Source organism: Cynoglossus semilaevis, chromosome 3 (genome assembly GCF_000523025.1).
Source record: "Cynoglossus semilaevis isolate Cse_v1.0 chromosome 3, Cse_v1.0, whole genome shotgun sequence".
NCBI lineage: Eukaryota > Metazoa > Chordata > Actinopteri > Pleuronectiformes > Cynoglossidae > Cynoglossus > Cynoglossus semilaevis.
The window spans coordinates 2,102,417-2,117,664 of NC_024309.1; the positions used below are offsets into that span (position 1 = coordinate 2,102,417).

Here is a 15,248-nt window from a genome sequence, read left to right on the forward strand (position 1 = left end):
TGTCCTAGATTATGATGTTATCGCAGTGTTAGCGTAGGTAAGCGAATAGGTACCGACTTACTTACTTCACACCTTAGGATCGCAATTCGGATATAAGTCGAGGACCACCTCCCGTAATTTATATAAATACGCGGTAATAACCACACCATCCTCTGGACATTAGCGGAAATATCACTTTTAGTCAACATTGCATTATCAGTTGCCGCAGGCCTTAATTGAATAATTCCCATTGTAGTACTTTAAAACTAAAGTGTCTTGGCAAAAAGACTTGTTAAGGTAGGACATCGCCTTCCTGTGTCGTTTTGAATGAACAACTCTGCTTATAAACTGTTAGCAGTGATTTTATACCAAGTCTTGTAAATAGATATTGTGGACAGAAATCCCCAGAAGAAAGTTCTCCCCCGATTCTGTAGATGGTTAAGTGTAAATCGCTGCTATTTTTAATAGAAAAAAAAGGCTGATGAGGTTATGCTGGATTTAACTTTGTTTACTGGTGAGCCAACTGGGCCTTGCTGGAGATGAAATTTGGGCCAGGTGTTTATCTTTGTAAGCCATGTGGGGTTGGGGGGGGGGGTGTTTTGGTGGCACAGGAAACCCACAGCGTTCAACTCTGAGCATCCCTTTAAGTAAGGCTACGTCCACGCTTTTACACCTTTTTGACTGTATTCGCCCCTTGGTGTTTCTTGGTCCCAAAACGAAATCCTCAAAAGACTTTGAAGAATTGCACATTGAAGCAACAAAATGTCCTGCTCTGTTGACCGGTAGCCATGGTTAATAATTCTTGTATATAAAAGGTGGTCTAGTGAAGTGAAGTACACTGAAGTGCCAGGTCTTTTGTGATGACCAAAAATGTTACAAAAGCTCGCAATTATTAACGGGGGGAAGCTAACTACGCATAATTCTTGTGAGTACCTTCCTACGTCTTAATGGTCTCTTTTTTTTTCTTCCAAAACTAAAGCAGTTTCCTGCAATTACTACCGGCTTATTCAGAGTTTATTATGAACCACGACAAAGAACAAGTTCATCTCACAGCCGGAGACTCTTGTTTTCTCGCTTGTAGGTTGATGCTGCTTTCCACAACCTTAGGCCTGGAATCCGTTTCTCATTTGGTTTATATATATATCACCTCGCTGCCAGCCTTGCAGTCCAAGTGAAGTGCTTTGAGTGTTAATCATAAACTACCACGAAACAGTCCATAAGTACAGAAAGACATTGAACCAGGTGTCTCAAACCCATGAGCTTGGGGGAGCGCTGTTGCCCCTGCTATTCCATTGAAAAGCCATAACAGCGGGAGATCAGATTACATCACACTCTCATCTAGTTGTGGGTGTTTTGTGCTCCTAAAGTGGCCCGCAAGCCGAGAGTTTAAGAACCCTAATCTAAACGCTAACACGTCCTGGTTTACTTTCGTAGCAGTGTGGATGTAGCCTGAGTACTGGCCAATTCTTCTGGTTATCTGGATGGCACCGAGTCTGTGTAATATTTTTTTACAGTGTCATCCACTGGGTACTTACCAAAAAAAAACAAATCTCAACAGGCACCTCTGGTTGGCCTCCACCTGAACAACCAATCATACTCTCTTAAAGTCACCAGCAGCCTTGGACTTGCTCATGTCAAAATTCCAAGAACTTTTGGCGTAAAGCGATGTCTGCAGCCAATTGTTTTGTTTTTTTCTTGCCTCTTGTCTTTCTGCTACGGTAGCTTTCTAGTTCTTTTTTTTTTTGTATTATCCGTCTCCGTTGTCATTCCACGTTCTCTGCCTTTTGTCGGAGTTACGGTTAGAAAGGCCTTTTAGAGCTGTCAGTTACCAAACTTCTGTGGAGGTCAGGTCAAAACAGATAAAAGTTCAGAGGAAGAGTTGGAAGTTTAGTAAATCTAAAAATCTAAAAAAGTCAGATCATAGGTCAAATGAACTAAATTTATGTTGAAACCTGTTGTCTCTTAAAAAAAAAACATAATTCTTTTAGAGCAGGAAATCTCTTGAACATGTTCAAATTCACATGTTTCACACCCAAGGCCTAATCAATGCATTTAAAGGCTTCAGACATATATAATATATATGGGTCATGGGTCGGAGAAAAAGCACCAATGTAACATCAGTGACACATATCATTGAGAAAACAGAGTACGAGTGGCAAAATAGCAAGTTCTGTTAAGTGTAGTATTTGAGTTCACGCCTCAAATCATCAGTACCACATGAAATACCAGTTTACGTTTATATTAATTCTTTGCATGTAGCCTGTTCCAGGTCCTAAGGTTCCTCCTTTCAGCATCATAAGATGAGATACAGCGTATGCACAGCATCAAAGATACTTAGCTTGTAGCAAAATATTGTTGTGTTAGCAGTGCACTAGCACCGGATACATTACATGCGTGTCGGCAAGGTGTTGTTAAAATTGTGAATTGGAAACGTAATAGCTTTGCGTTACCGGTTTCTTAGCAAAAAGCGTTGCTTTTAGCGCACTGCTAGCATTATTCGATTTGTTTCAAAGGATGCTGTCATTGAGGCTAGCCCGAGCTAACTCTGCTAACACCCGCAGCCTTGCTTGTTCTTTGAACCTTACAGCCTGATCTAAATCTTGTGAGCTGTAATACTGCCACCTACCGGGTCCAAATGACTCTGGGTAATATTCCGTAGACGACATCATCTTAATTACATGCAACACGAAAGAAACGAGACAAACAGAAAACGGTGAACATTTTTTTGGCTAATCTTGAAAGGACAATGCTTTTTCCTCCATCCTCTTACATGAACTGAACGGTCTTAAATTATTGCATGGATTATTTTTGTGTACTACGCCTTTAAGGTGCGTGCTGTTTTCAATCTGTATGAGTGACGGTAGAGTCCCTGAGAGCAGGCCTTGCTGACCGACGAGTGTCTCTGTTGATGTTTGTGTTCTGCCTGCTCCATGCGGTTTTGTCTTAGTTCGTGTATTGAATCGGTCATTTGTCCTTCAGTCTGTGGGTCTGAATTTGAAAAGTCATGGTCTGTTTTTTTTTTTTTTTGCAAATACAATACCACATGAATGTGTGAAAGAAAAGAAACGAAAGTCCACTGTACCTTCTCTCTGACAGCCATACCACGCCTTTTTCTTTGTAGCTCAGACTAAATGCGAGAGAAAGCCACTGCTGATATGCACCATGCAATTTCATTACCTCAGTCCACCGGTTGATGCAGATGAAGGTTGCAGAAGCAGAGTGGCGGGAACCGTTCGGTGACTCAAACCCACGCTGATGAACTTGGCATGTCGCTGTATGTTTAGATGCTTGCTGTGAAAGAAAGCTCTCTGTGATGGTGGAACCCAAACATTGAGGAAAGACAAAACTATGCCAGCAGCTCTTACAACCACGCACTGAACAAACCCCACAGCTGTGAATGTATCCGAACTCTTCGAGTCCACCACCTGTCTGAGCACAACCTGCATAGCTCAACCCAAAGGTCGGGCGGGCATCTCTGCGCGCCTTTTTGCAATTATCTGCCGCACTGGTCCATTTCTTTGTCTCTTTAAACGTTATGCAAAGCGTGGGCCGACCACGTCTGCCTACAAAATTCCACCGGCTAGCGCAAGGCCTAACTATGCCAGTTTGATCCACACACTGTGACGAGGTCCGTGTCATGAGTCTAAGGATTGACTCACTCAATCTTGGGAGGCTTTTCTTTCCGTTGTCTCAGAGATCCGCTTTGTCTATGTTGAAACCTAGGGAACATCTTGGTTAGTTTGAGTCACTGAAGGGTTCGCAATTTGGCTCCGCTCTACGGTTTTCGTCTCCGGTTCGATGCTTCAGTGGGTTCTTTGTGGCAAAAAAAAAAAAATAGCATCAGAAAGCTTTATAACATTTTATTTGGTGCCTAGGTTTGACCAGATCTTTTACTTTTTAACTCGAACGGCAAGACTGCATGTGATTGTGTCTGCATTGATTACCTGCTTTACAGATGTCATCCAAAAGCTGAGGAGATATTAAAAAAAAAAAACAACAACAAAAAAAACAAAACAAAAGCATAATTAACAAGAGTCATTTAATCAAAAAGAAAATACCTCCTTTAAAGACCAATGTATTTTACCTCACTGTATATATTCTTGATTTGTTTACTCCAGGTTTCAATTTATCTTTCTCCTTTATTTCTATGAAATGCTTAAAACGTTCAAGAGAATAATCTTTCCTTTTTTTTTTCTTTTTTTTTCCACTGGTACTTTTGTTGTCAAATGGCATTGTATTGTGTTTGTGTTGTGCCTGAGCAGTATACTATTCCTCTGTTACCATGCTGTGTATATGACCTGTTAGTTTTGTTCTGCTTAAGCTGTACAGTCAAATCGCTTTACAAATGTCCAACACCCTTTTCAAGCTCTGGTGTTAAAAAAAAAAAAAAAAAAAAAAAAAAAGAAGAAAGAAATGCCTTGTTCAGAGAATATTCTTTTGTTTAATGAAACATGAAATTTGGGTTAAAAAGAGAAACGTTGGAGACGGAGGGTGGGCGTGAGGTCAGGTTTCTGCTCGTCTGCGGCCGAAAGACCCAGACAGCTGTTTATCCATCCTCACCTCGGAACCCTCCTGGATTTCTAACGGTGTTATATTCTTGACTTTTTTTATATAGTGTGTACAGATGAATGAGCGATCAGCATAGGAACCGGAGGATTGACACTTCTGTTAACATAGCTGAAGTAGAAAACTGTGTGAATAAAGAAACAAAGTTTCACTACAACCTTTGCTGTGGCTTATTTTTTTTCTGTTTTTTTGCTTCATCTTCTAGTATTTGAACCTTTCTACTGTTACGTGGGGAACTGGAGCAGTTCCTCAGCATGTGAGGGTGGAGTAGACCATGGCCGGTGGACCAGTTCTTCACATGGTTCCTTAAGGACAAAACAACTTTTCACACACTAATTTGATACAGCTTTTCAGCAATCGACGTATATATCCAATCAGTGAGCTTACGCACAGTGAGTGTGTCAGAGATTGTGTATTTCTCCGATAGGAAGTTTGTCGTATAATAATAAAAAATATATATATTTTTGTGTCCCTCTCCAAGCAGTATGAGTCCTTGCGACCCTGACAGGCTGCCAGAGGAGGCGCCATTCATGAGGTTTGAGGTTCCTCTGGGCCTTGTACCCCACTACCTGCAAACCATCATGTGTAAAGTGGACTGGGTTAACCAGAATTGTCTCTTAGTTGTGCCTGCTTTAGGACTATACTATCGGGGGAAACTCCCATGGTGCACTGAATACTTCCCAAACTCACATGTTCCTGTGCCCCAGAATTCCAGGACCAGGATACTGATCTCATCATTCATATTTTTGTTCGAAAATCGAACTCAGCAGAACTATTTCTTACAGCTAACACTGATATAGTTTTTCCTGCAACTCTACTGTTTGTAATGTAACTGCTTGTGTGTACACATTTTATTTTATAGTTATATGTCTGAGCCTGCTCTTTCTTTCCTCCTCCCTCTTCGTCTTACCCATTTACCCCCTTTTTTTTCTTCCCATCGTTGCAAAAAATGCTGCTCAGTGTATGGTTTAATTTAGTTTTCAATAATATTTGTGAAACTCACTTTGAATTTTTAATGTAAACACAGTTTACACTGGCTGTACATACATTACTTCATCAGCCCTTTTTACTTACTTTTTAAAAAGTATTAAGTATATAAGTATTATTTGACTATACATATACAACAGACTGGTCTTAATGACGTCCTAACAAATCCTAACAGGGAGCAAAAACACCCCAATTAAATCCCAATAAGGGACTGCGTAATTTACCCAATCAGCAATCATGTGCAGACCTCAGACGCTGATTTGATTGGTCACAAATCTGTTGCTCACTTTCTGTGGCGCTCGCTAACGAGCTCATTGCTAGTTAAACCTTTTATCGGAGATAACGTCGAGGTCAGAAAAGAAAAGGTAAGAACTAACAATAGAAATACGTTTTTATTTTGTTCGCTTAGTCATTAGTCAATTTGTAATTGGACATAAAGACACGAAAAGTAGTTTTCGTCGTGTTTGTAGACATCGACGAGTCTGTGTAAAGCTACATTTTGATAGTGATACATTAAACAGAGTACTGTGACATCGTATGTGATAAATAATTCGTGTATTTACTAGAAAAAGACTGTTTTCGTCCACTTTACAAACAGACGTGACATTTATCTTTTCCAACTAGCAATAAAGGACTGCGTTATTTACCCAATCAGCAACCATGCTCAAACCTCACACGCTGATTTGATTGGTGACAAATCTGTTGTTCACTTTCCGTGGCGCACGGTAATTACACCATTGCTAGATAAACTTTTTATCAAGGCCAGAAAAGAAAAGCTAATAACGAATAATAGAAACACGTTATTTTGTACGTATTTCTGTACGTTTGTGCGCACACTAAAATTGTTTTCGTCGTGTTTGGAAGACATCGAAAGTTCTGTGTTCAGCTACATTTTAAGTCATACATCAAACGTATAATACTGTGACAGCATATGTGATTAATAATTCGTGTAGTTACTAGAAAAACTATTTTGTTCTCCACTTTACACACAGATATGACATTTATCCTCTCTAACTTCACAGCCAATCATCGTCAAGTTGTCGTGGCCGAGTGGTTAAGGCGATGGACTAGAAATCCATTGGGGTCTCCCCGCGCAGGTTCGAATCCTGCCGACAACGGTATGTTTTTTTATTACTTTAATAAATTGACATAATGAAAACGTGTTGTAGATTTAGAAAAGACTTTATATTTGCTTTATATTTTTATAGAAGTCAAAACTAGTTTCTTGAAGTGGTTATTACCCTGCAGTATGAATGAAGAAATGTAAGATATCTGACACTTTTATCCTTAATTCTAAGCAGAAAACAAAAAAAAGTGACAAATATTTTAAATTTGCCGATATTTGTAAATAAATGGCTTCTAACATAGAAACACATGACAATTTAATCAATTTACGTTTATTTATCCAAAATCTAATCATTGTTTGAATTAAACACAGAAATAACATTTACTCTAACTTACTGCTTTTGGTTGAGCGGGTGGTGCCACGATCCCAGACTTTTCTAGAGAGCGTGTAATTGAAAGTGTGTTGTCGTGGCCGAGTGGTTAAGGCGATGGACTAGAAATCCATTGGGGTCTCCCCGCGCAGGTTCGAATCCTGCCGACAACGAGTTTTGATTTCTTTAATGAATCGACGAAATTAAAAAGACCAGTGTTGTAGGGAATAACAAAACAAGCATTATTAGTGATTAGTGTTTAGTGTATGTTATACTAGTAGCATATGTTTATCTGTGAATGGCTGTGTTTTACTTTTATTTGGTGAACATTAATTATATTATTTGTATTCTCAGAAAATTTGTTAAAATTTATCCATCCATCCATTATTCTAGAAATAAATTATTTTAATGGCTAATGCAAAAAACTATAGCATTCTGTGGCCTAAGCACACAAAAATAACATCTGAGCTGAGCAGGTGGGGCCTGGGGCGTCGACATTTCCAGAGATTGTACAACAATAAATGTGTTGTCGTGGCCGAGTGGTTAAGGCGATGGACTAGAAATCCATTGGGGTCTCCCCGCGCAGGTTCGAATCCTGCCGACAACGGTTTTTGAATTCTATAGTGAATCGAGCCAATTAAAAAGACCAGTGTTGTGTATATATAAAGCAGGATTTAAATAGATTTGGTAAGCGAATGGGAGAGCAGTCCATGAAGTGGAACATGGCTTCTGTGTATCATGCTAGATTCCATTTATGAATTGTAGATGGCCCGTAAACAAGAGTATGTCATCTACAATTATAAAGATTATACTTCTGTACACTTGTGCTGAATATACCGCAATTTCTGGACTACAAGCTGCTACGTTTTCACACGCTTTGAACCCTGCGGCTAATTTAGGGATTTTTACAGGCTGGGGAAGGTTTTATCCCCTGTGCGCACTCCCCGCGCAGGTTCGAATCCTGCCGACAACGGTTTTTGAATTCTATAGTGAATCGAGCCAATTAAAAAGACCAGTGTTGTGTATATATAAAGCAGGATTTAAATAGATTTGGTAAGCGAATGGGAGAGCAGTCCATGAAGTGGAACATGGCTTCTGTGTATCATGCTAGATTCCATTTATGAATTGTAGATGGCCCGTAAACAAGACTATGTCATCTGCAATTATAAAGATTATACTTCTGTACACTTGTGCTGAATATACCGCAATTTCTGGACTACAAGCTGCTACGTTTTCACACGCTTTGAACCCTGCGGCTAATTTAGGGATTTTTACAGGCTGACGAAGTTTATACCGCTGGTGATCAATGACTTTTCTGGTAGGCTACTGTGTGTTGTACTAGTAGCAGTCTGTGAATGGCTGTGTGTTACTTTTATTTGGCGAACATTAATTATACTATTTTTACTCTCAGATAATTTTAAAAATATATATTTTTATGGCTGTTTGTTATGTATACAACATTTCATTTCAATTGACTTAAAAAAGTCAAAACTCGTTGTCGGCAGGATTCGAACCTGCGCGGGGAGACCCCAATGGATTTCTAGTCCATCGCCTTAACCACTCGGCCACGACAACACAATTATTGTTGTATAATCTCTGGAAACGTCGCGGCCCCATGTCCCACCCACTCGGCTTTAGATGTTATTTTTGTGTGCTTAGGCCGAACAATGATATAACTTTTTGCATTAGTCATTAAAATTCATAAATGGAATGTAGCATGATACACAGAAGCCATGTTCCACTTCATGGACTACTCTCCCATTCGCTTACAAAATCTATTCAAATAATGCCTAGTAGCGAAAACTACAAAAACTGAATACTAAACACTAATATTAAGTCCTGTTTTGTTATATCCTACAACACTGGTCTTTTTAATTGCAGCGATTCATTAAAGAAGTCAAAATTCGTTGTCGGCAGGATTCGAACCTGCGCGGGGAGACCCCAATGGATTTCTAGTCCATCGCCTTAACCACTCGGCCACGACAACACATCTTCTGTAGTACAATCTCGGGAAACGTCGCGGCCCCAGGTCCCACCCGCTCGGCTCAGATGTTATTTTTGTGTGCTTAGGCCAAACAATGTCAATGTCAGTCTACTTCCGGTACCTCCTGTTGGGTGCGCTGTTGGGGTCATCTGTCATCAAGTGAATTTCTCTGGTGTGGGAATGAATAAAGACTTATATTATCTTATCTTATCTTATCTGGGGTTTATGAAAGGTAAAACGTCTTTTTGAAAAAGTTTTTACGTCTAGTTGCCTAGCACAACTCTTCAACCTTGACCATGACCTGGATGACTGAGAATCTTCATAGATTCAGGTCTGAAGTAGCTTTATCTTTTGTCACACCTCTTGGATGAAAGGCGGAATGTCTTCTTGAGAAACTTTCATGTCCAGTTGCCTAACAGAACTGTTCAAACTCCCCGAAGACGTTTGTTTTTTGTTCATTTTGCTAGTTTGGGGCTTTCATTTTAGCAGTAATGTATTATGTGTTACTGGCCGGACCTTTTAAGAAGGTAGCGGATGTAGGTAAGACGTGACCTTGGCAAGCATCTTGACATGTATCAAGTGTGGGCCATAGACAGATGCGACAGAGAGAATTGGGTAATTCTTCAAAATAAAACATTGTTTAGAATCAGATAATAAATAAAATGAAAATAATGTAAGGTATGCATTTTTTTCTTATACTTTGATTTTGGGACAAGATGCAAACCCATTGCGAGGACGCTGGGTGAATGTGTCATTGTGTAGTGCAGAAAAAGTCTGAACAGTGAAGTTGTGCCATAATGAAGTGGTGACTGTCGTCCAAACAGAACTTCTGCAGACACTGTTTCTTAAGCCATTTAGTCTTTTTTTTTCCTCTCACAAAGGACATAGGAATGCATTTGAATTTCGCCACTCTTGCCCCTGCTTCTCACTTTGTTTCCAGCAAATAAAAATAAAAATACTAAAATTCACTCAGAGGGGCATCAGACATAATGCACAAATGCAATCTGCCTGACATGTGAAGGCAAACACCCGCATGGAGTAGCATGCGCTGTAAGTGGCTGAATGAAGTGTCTGCTGCATTCTTATTACTCTCCTGTCTCCCTTTGTTACCTGTTCGGCTGAGCTCCTGGAATGCAGTGGGTGTTTTAACTCACCTCCAGTCTTCATCCAGATGGTGTCTGCGCCCACTCGTCCATTTAGTTGTTTTTTCTTCTCTGCACACACAAAAGAAAGAGCACAACAGTCTCAAGTTATTGCTGAAATGGAAAAAAAACCAACAAGCAATTAGATCACTGTAGGACTACAAATATTATGCTTCTTTTGAAGGGTTGGTGAACAACAAAAAAATTAGTTTGTTTCGCTCTTAGGTAAATACCCAAATTAATAGCGGCATTTGTTTTTGGTGCCACTGCAGGGAGCTTTTATTAAGGCTGTGGGCTGTTTTTTTTTTCCAATTTCATTTCAAGAAATTTCTGCATTTAATCTGAGCCACTGAATATGACTGCAGTTGCTGTAGTACTTATGCCCAGCCTGTGTATGGAGCTGTGTTGCCCCAAATTTGAATATAAGGCCGCTTTTAAATGAAACTCAGTCACTGAGTCATCAATGCAAAATACTGGGATTTATACTCATGAAACGCTCCTTTGTAAGTTTTTCCAAATGAGGCTTGAAACTCAGTCACTGAGTCATCAATGAAAATACTGGGATTTATACTCATGAAACGCGTTACTTGAATTAAAGGACAACATTAGCTTAGTCTTGTCTGCATTGATAACGATTAACAGTGACGGACAGCAACAATTCTACGGCTTGAATGAGAGTTGTTTCACAGCGGTAAATTATCATGTCGTCGGCATAGAAATGCAAATTAGTACAGAAACTTGGGGCAGCCCCATGTGGACAGTGACATTATCAGGAGTTTCAATTGAGAGTCCAATTACTGAGATAGTTGTTTTTGTTGCTTGCTATGAATTTTTTTCACACGACGTGGTCAACAGTGCCAATAGCTTTGAACCAATCAATAAAGGGCAAGGCACGGTCATTTTTATTTTCAAGTTTATGGGAAACATTCACTTGTTTTCTTCTGGATTTTCTTTTACCCCGTGTCTCCTTTAGAGGGCATTGTTAATTACAGTAAAATATTTTCATGGCTAATGCACTGAGCGGTTGGGGGCCCGGGGCCTCGAGATATGCAGGGATTGTGAACTGCTATAGAGTTGTCGTGGCCGAGTGGTTAAGGCGATGGACTAGAAATCCATTGGGGTCTCCCCGCGCAGGTTCGAATCCTGCCGACAACGAGTTTTGACTTGAATCGAGGCAATGAAAAAGACCAGTGTTGTATGTATAACAAAACAGGCCTTAATATTAGTCTTTAGTGTTCAGTTTTTGTAGCTCATTCTACAAAGCAGGAATTTTGTAAGCGAATGAGAGAGTAGTCCATGAAGTGGAACATGGCTTCTGTGTATCATGCTAGATTCCATTTATGAATTGTAGATGGCCCGTAAACAAGAGTATGTCATCTACAATTATAAAGATTATACTTCTGTACACCTATGCTGAATATACCGTAATTTCCGGACTGCAAGCTGCTACTTTTTCACACGCTTTGAACCCTGCGGCTAATTTATGGATTGTTATAGGCTAACGAAGTTTATACCGCTGGGGATCAATGACTTTTCTGGTAGGCTACTGTGTGTTGTACTAGTAGCATATGTTTGTCTGTGAATGGTGAATTTTTACCGTCAGATAATTTGTTAAATTTTCATTGCTAGTGCAAAAAAATTATATCATTCTGCGGCCTAAGCACACAAAAATAACATCTGAGCCCAGTAGGTGGGGACTGGGGCGTCGACGTTTTCAGAGATAGTGTAACAGTAAATGTGTTGTCGTGGCCGAGTGGTTAAGGCGATGGACTAGAAATCCATTGGGGTCTCCCCGCGCAGGTTCGAATCCTGCCGACAACGTGTTTTGACTTCTATAACGAATCGAGGCAATGAAAAAGACCAGTGTTGTAGGATATAACAAAACAGGACTTAATATTTGTGTTCAGTTTTTGTATCTCATTCTACAAAGCAGTATTTGGATAGATTTATTAAGGGAGTGGGAGAGTAGTCCATGAAGTGGAACATGGCTTCTGTGTATCATGCTACATTCCATTTGTGTAAAAGTACACACAGGATTCCAGGTACTGTAGTGACTGGGTAACATGACTGCCAAATGTATGTTTATTTAGCTGTCTATCTAATCTAGAGGCCTGCAATACTCACACAAGAACAACTATCCACAGTCTGTCTGTTATATATTTACAGTACAGAAAAAGAAAAATCAGGGCTCGAAATACCCCGTACATGCACCAGGTTGTGCACGTAAAATTGGAGTGATGCACGTACTTTGGTACCCAACTCCTACCAGTGCAAGTAGCTTTTTCTACTGGTGTGCACGTACTTTGGTACCCAACTCGTACCAGTGCAAGTTTTTTTGCAATGCAAACTTTTTCTACCGCTACCACCGGTAGAATTATCCAATAAAGAGCTGAAAATATATAAAATTGGGGGAAAAAAATAGTCTCCATTGTGTTATCTTTTTCTTCCTTGTTCAGCATTAAACGTCCTTGGTAACCCAGAATCAGCCGATGCAGCGCGGGGGTTACGTTTCTTTTCACTTCCACCAGTGCACCTTTACCAACAAATGTAATTAGAACCCTGGAAAAATGGTTGCTTAAAATATTTACTCAGCTGCCTTATTTCCTGCTTTTGGGTTTCAGCATGGAGAACGACCATCATCGTCTCAGCGTAGGTGTGGAGGCAGTGGTAAGTAATGGGCAACCGACCGATCACCACACGAACACATATATAAACAAGGAAACGACGACGGGGGGTTCCTCAACAGTCGGGGTTCCGTTCCGACGAAGTGTGTGGCGTAACTCCATTTTTTTTGTAAGTTGGAACGGACTACGTATCTTTGTCACTCGCCTATGCTAACACAGCACTAATATAATCTAGGACTTAAAAACATAAGCTTGATGAGCATCATCTTCCACCTATAGTGCTGATGTGTTTGTCCACTCTGCTCGCAACTGGTACAAAATTAGTACTGTGCGAAATTTGTTTTAAATAACAATAAATACATTTGTACTATATTGATCCCATATTTGGGAAAGTGTTGTGTTAGCAGCAGATATGCTGGTTCCTTTGGGAATCAAGCCCAGGAATCTCTGCTCCGGTGGGAGACATGCTAACTGCTACACTATGGAACGAGCCCCAGGACTTTCTGCTCCGGAGGGAGACATGCTAACGGCTACACTATGGAACCAACCTAACGGTTTAACGCGGCATGATATTAGATTCTCCAAAAAAAGGAATTTCAAAATTTTTTATGCACATCAGTTATCAGTGTTTTCCAACTCTTCACAAGAAACAAATTTGAATGTGCCAAAAAAAAAGTGGAAATAAAACTTTGACAAAAATGCTGTTTTATTCAGAAAATCCCTGTAGACAGTTGTAGAAACAGACTTTCCTGTTGTGTACATTTTCAGATTTTGGACTGAATTTTGTTACAGCAGAGGACGTTCCGTTGTTCCATCGGATTTTCCGATGTTTTATTTATTTACTCAATAACTTATTTATTGTGTGTACCTTCAAACTTCTTGTTCTCTCCTGCCACTCTGTTTCTTACCTGCTCTGATAAGTTTTCTAGTTTCACTTGTGTGAGGCCACATCTGCCTCCCTGATGTGATCTCTGTGGTGCCCAGTCCATCTGCTCTCTTGGCCTCTGCCCCTGGCGTTCCAGTACTACCTATAAAATCCGTTTCCAAATTCTATCCTGGGGTCAAACTTATTAATAATCAACATGAAATGTCAACTAAACACTTTCAGCACGGGGTTGCAGTCCCCTACTACTGGGTTGGGTTGGACTCAAACATATTTACAAGAGGAGGAACAGAAGCATATATCACGCAGAATAAGTTAAAAAGGCTGCTGTTATTTTCCATTTCCACGCAGACGTCATGTCTGCCTGGCTCATCGCTTTCCCTCCTTCCCTTTTATGCCAGTAGTAGTACATCAAATTAGGCAATGCTAGGCCTCCAAGCTTTTTAGGTGTTTGGAGGGCATTTTTATTGATTCTGTGGGGTTTTGCCATCCCAGATAAATTATAGTTTTGTGATCCATGGGGAATTTTGTATAAGCTTCTTGTCTGTTGTATTTCACAACCAGAAAATGCTTATAATATAATGAGGGAAAATATTTTTAGAAACTCATTATATGCAAGGTCCTTATTTCCCAATTATACCTCAATAATTGATTTTTTTTTAGTGTCTTCATGGATTGTTCTGTTCTCACTCATCTGTGTTATGTTTGCCTGATTGAATTTTTCCTGTGACCGATGTCATAAACTGTAAACACTGGCAAGTTATCGCTCATGTCATTGATTAACAGTCCACTTATTGTTTTTTGTCATGTCATTGGTGAGAATATTATCAATGGGAGTGGCCGAGTGAGATGTAATTCTGCTGGGTCTACTGATTCATAGCTCTCACACTCACAGTATTGTGTTTATTGGCACTGACCTTGACTGTTGTGTCTGCCCACTTTTTTTTGATGTGATTTTCTATTCACAGTTGCTTCTAAACATCTTGATAAACAGTGTTTTTTCCCCCTCCTCCTTAAAAAAGTGAATGGTCAAGTGAAGTGTAGTTGCAATGAATCATCATGTCACCCTCACCTAAACAAACCTTTTAAAATATTTCAATCCTTTTTTTTTCCTTTATGTCTGACTTTTTCCAACTGAAGAGTTTAAGGACAGAGACGGACAGCGAATTAGTAACTAGCTAATTTTCTTTAGGGCGCTAACCTATGATAAAATATGTTGTATTTAAACATCACATTTTAATGAATAGAATTTCTACAGTTCTTAAATGAATGATTTATTTAATATTATTCTGTAAATATCGCTTTGATACATTTCTTGGAGTAGCTGTCATTTTTGTATCATATATGGAATTCTGCACAGTATGCAGAGACTTGTTCATGTTCTTAAGGTTGTTACATATTAGAGCTCATGGTCAGCCCTTATATGAGTCAGCCTCTCCATCCTCATCATAATTGCCAAGTCAGTTTCCAGTGTGACACGAGCTCCATCAGTGCAGCTGCAGTTATCTGTTCTCACCGACAGAGGTCGCAGTTAGACAACAATTCTGTTGCCTTTTCAAGCATGAGGATACAGAACTCTAAAATACATTGTTGATGGATGGATGGGTGGATGATAGATTAGATAGATGGATGGATGGATGGATGGAT

At 39.8% G+C, this 15,248-nt stretch overlaps 7 non-coding genes across 7 annotated transcripts; 5 read left to right on the plus strand and 2 right to left on the minus strand.

Moving 5' to 3' along the window:
- Window positions 1-6,568: 6,568 nt before the first annotated feature.
- trnas-aga (transfer RNA serine (anticodon AGA)) lies at window positions 6,569-6,650 on the plus strand. The gene has a single exon. It is a non-coding gene; the product is annotated as a tRNA-Ser (tRNA).
- Window positions 6,651-7,059: 409 nt separating this feature from the next.
- On the plus strand, window positions 7,060-7,141 carry trnas-aga (transfer RNA serine (anticodon AGA)). The gene has a single exon. It is a non-coding gene; the product is annotated as a tRNA-Ser (tRNA).
- A 352-nt stretch (window positions 7,142-7,493) lies between these two features.
- trnas-aga (transfer RNA serine (anticodon AGA)) lies at window positions 7,494-7,575 on the plus strand. Its single transcript has one exon. It is a non-coding gene; the product is annotated as a tRNA-Ser (tRNA).
- An 886-nt stretch (window positions 7,576-8,461) lies between these two features.
- trnas-aga (transfer RNA serine (anticodon AGA)) lies at window positions 8,462-8,543 on the minus strand. Its single transcript has one exon. It is a non-coding gene; the product is annotated as a tRNA-Ser (tRNA).
- A 330-nt stretch (window positions 8,544-8,873) lies between these two features.
- On the minus strand, window positions 8,874-8,955 carry trnas-aga (transfer RNA serine (anticodon AGA)). Its single transcript has one exon. It is a non-coding gene; the product is annotated as a tRNA-Ser (tRNA).
- Window positions 8,956-11,167: 2,212 nt separating this feature from the next.
- Window positions 11,168-11,249, plus strand: trnas-aga (transfer RNA serine (anticodon AGA)). Its single transcript has one exon. It is a non-coding gene; the product is annotated as a tRNA-Ser (tRNA).
- Window positions 11,250-11,833: 584 nt separating this feature from the next.
- Window positions 11,834-11,915, plus strand: trnas-aga (transfer RNA serine (anticodon AGA)). Its single transcript has one exon. It is a non-coding gene; the product is annotated as a tRNA-Ser (tRNA).
- The last annotated feature ends 3,333 nt before the right edge of the window (window positions 11,916-15,248 follow it).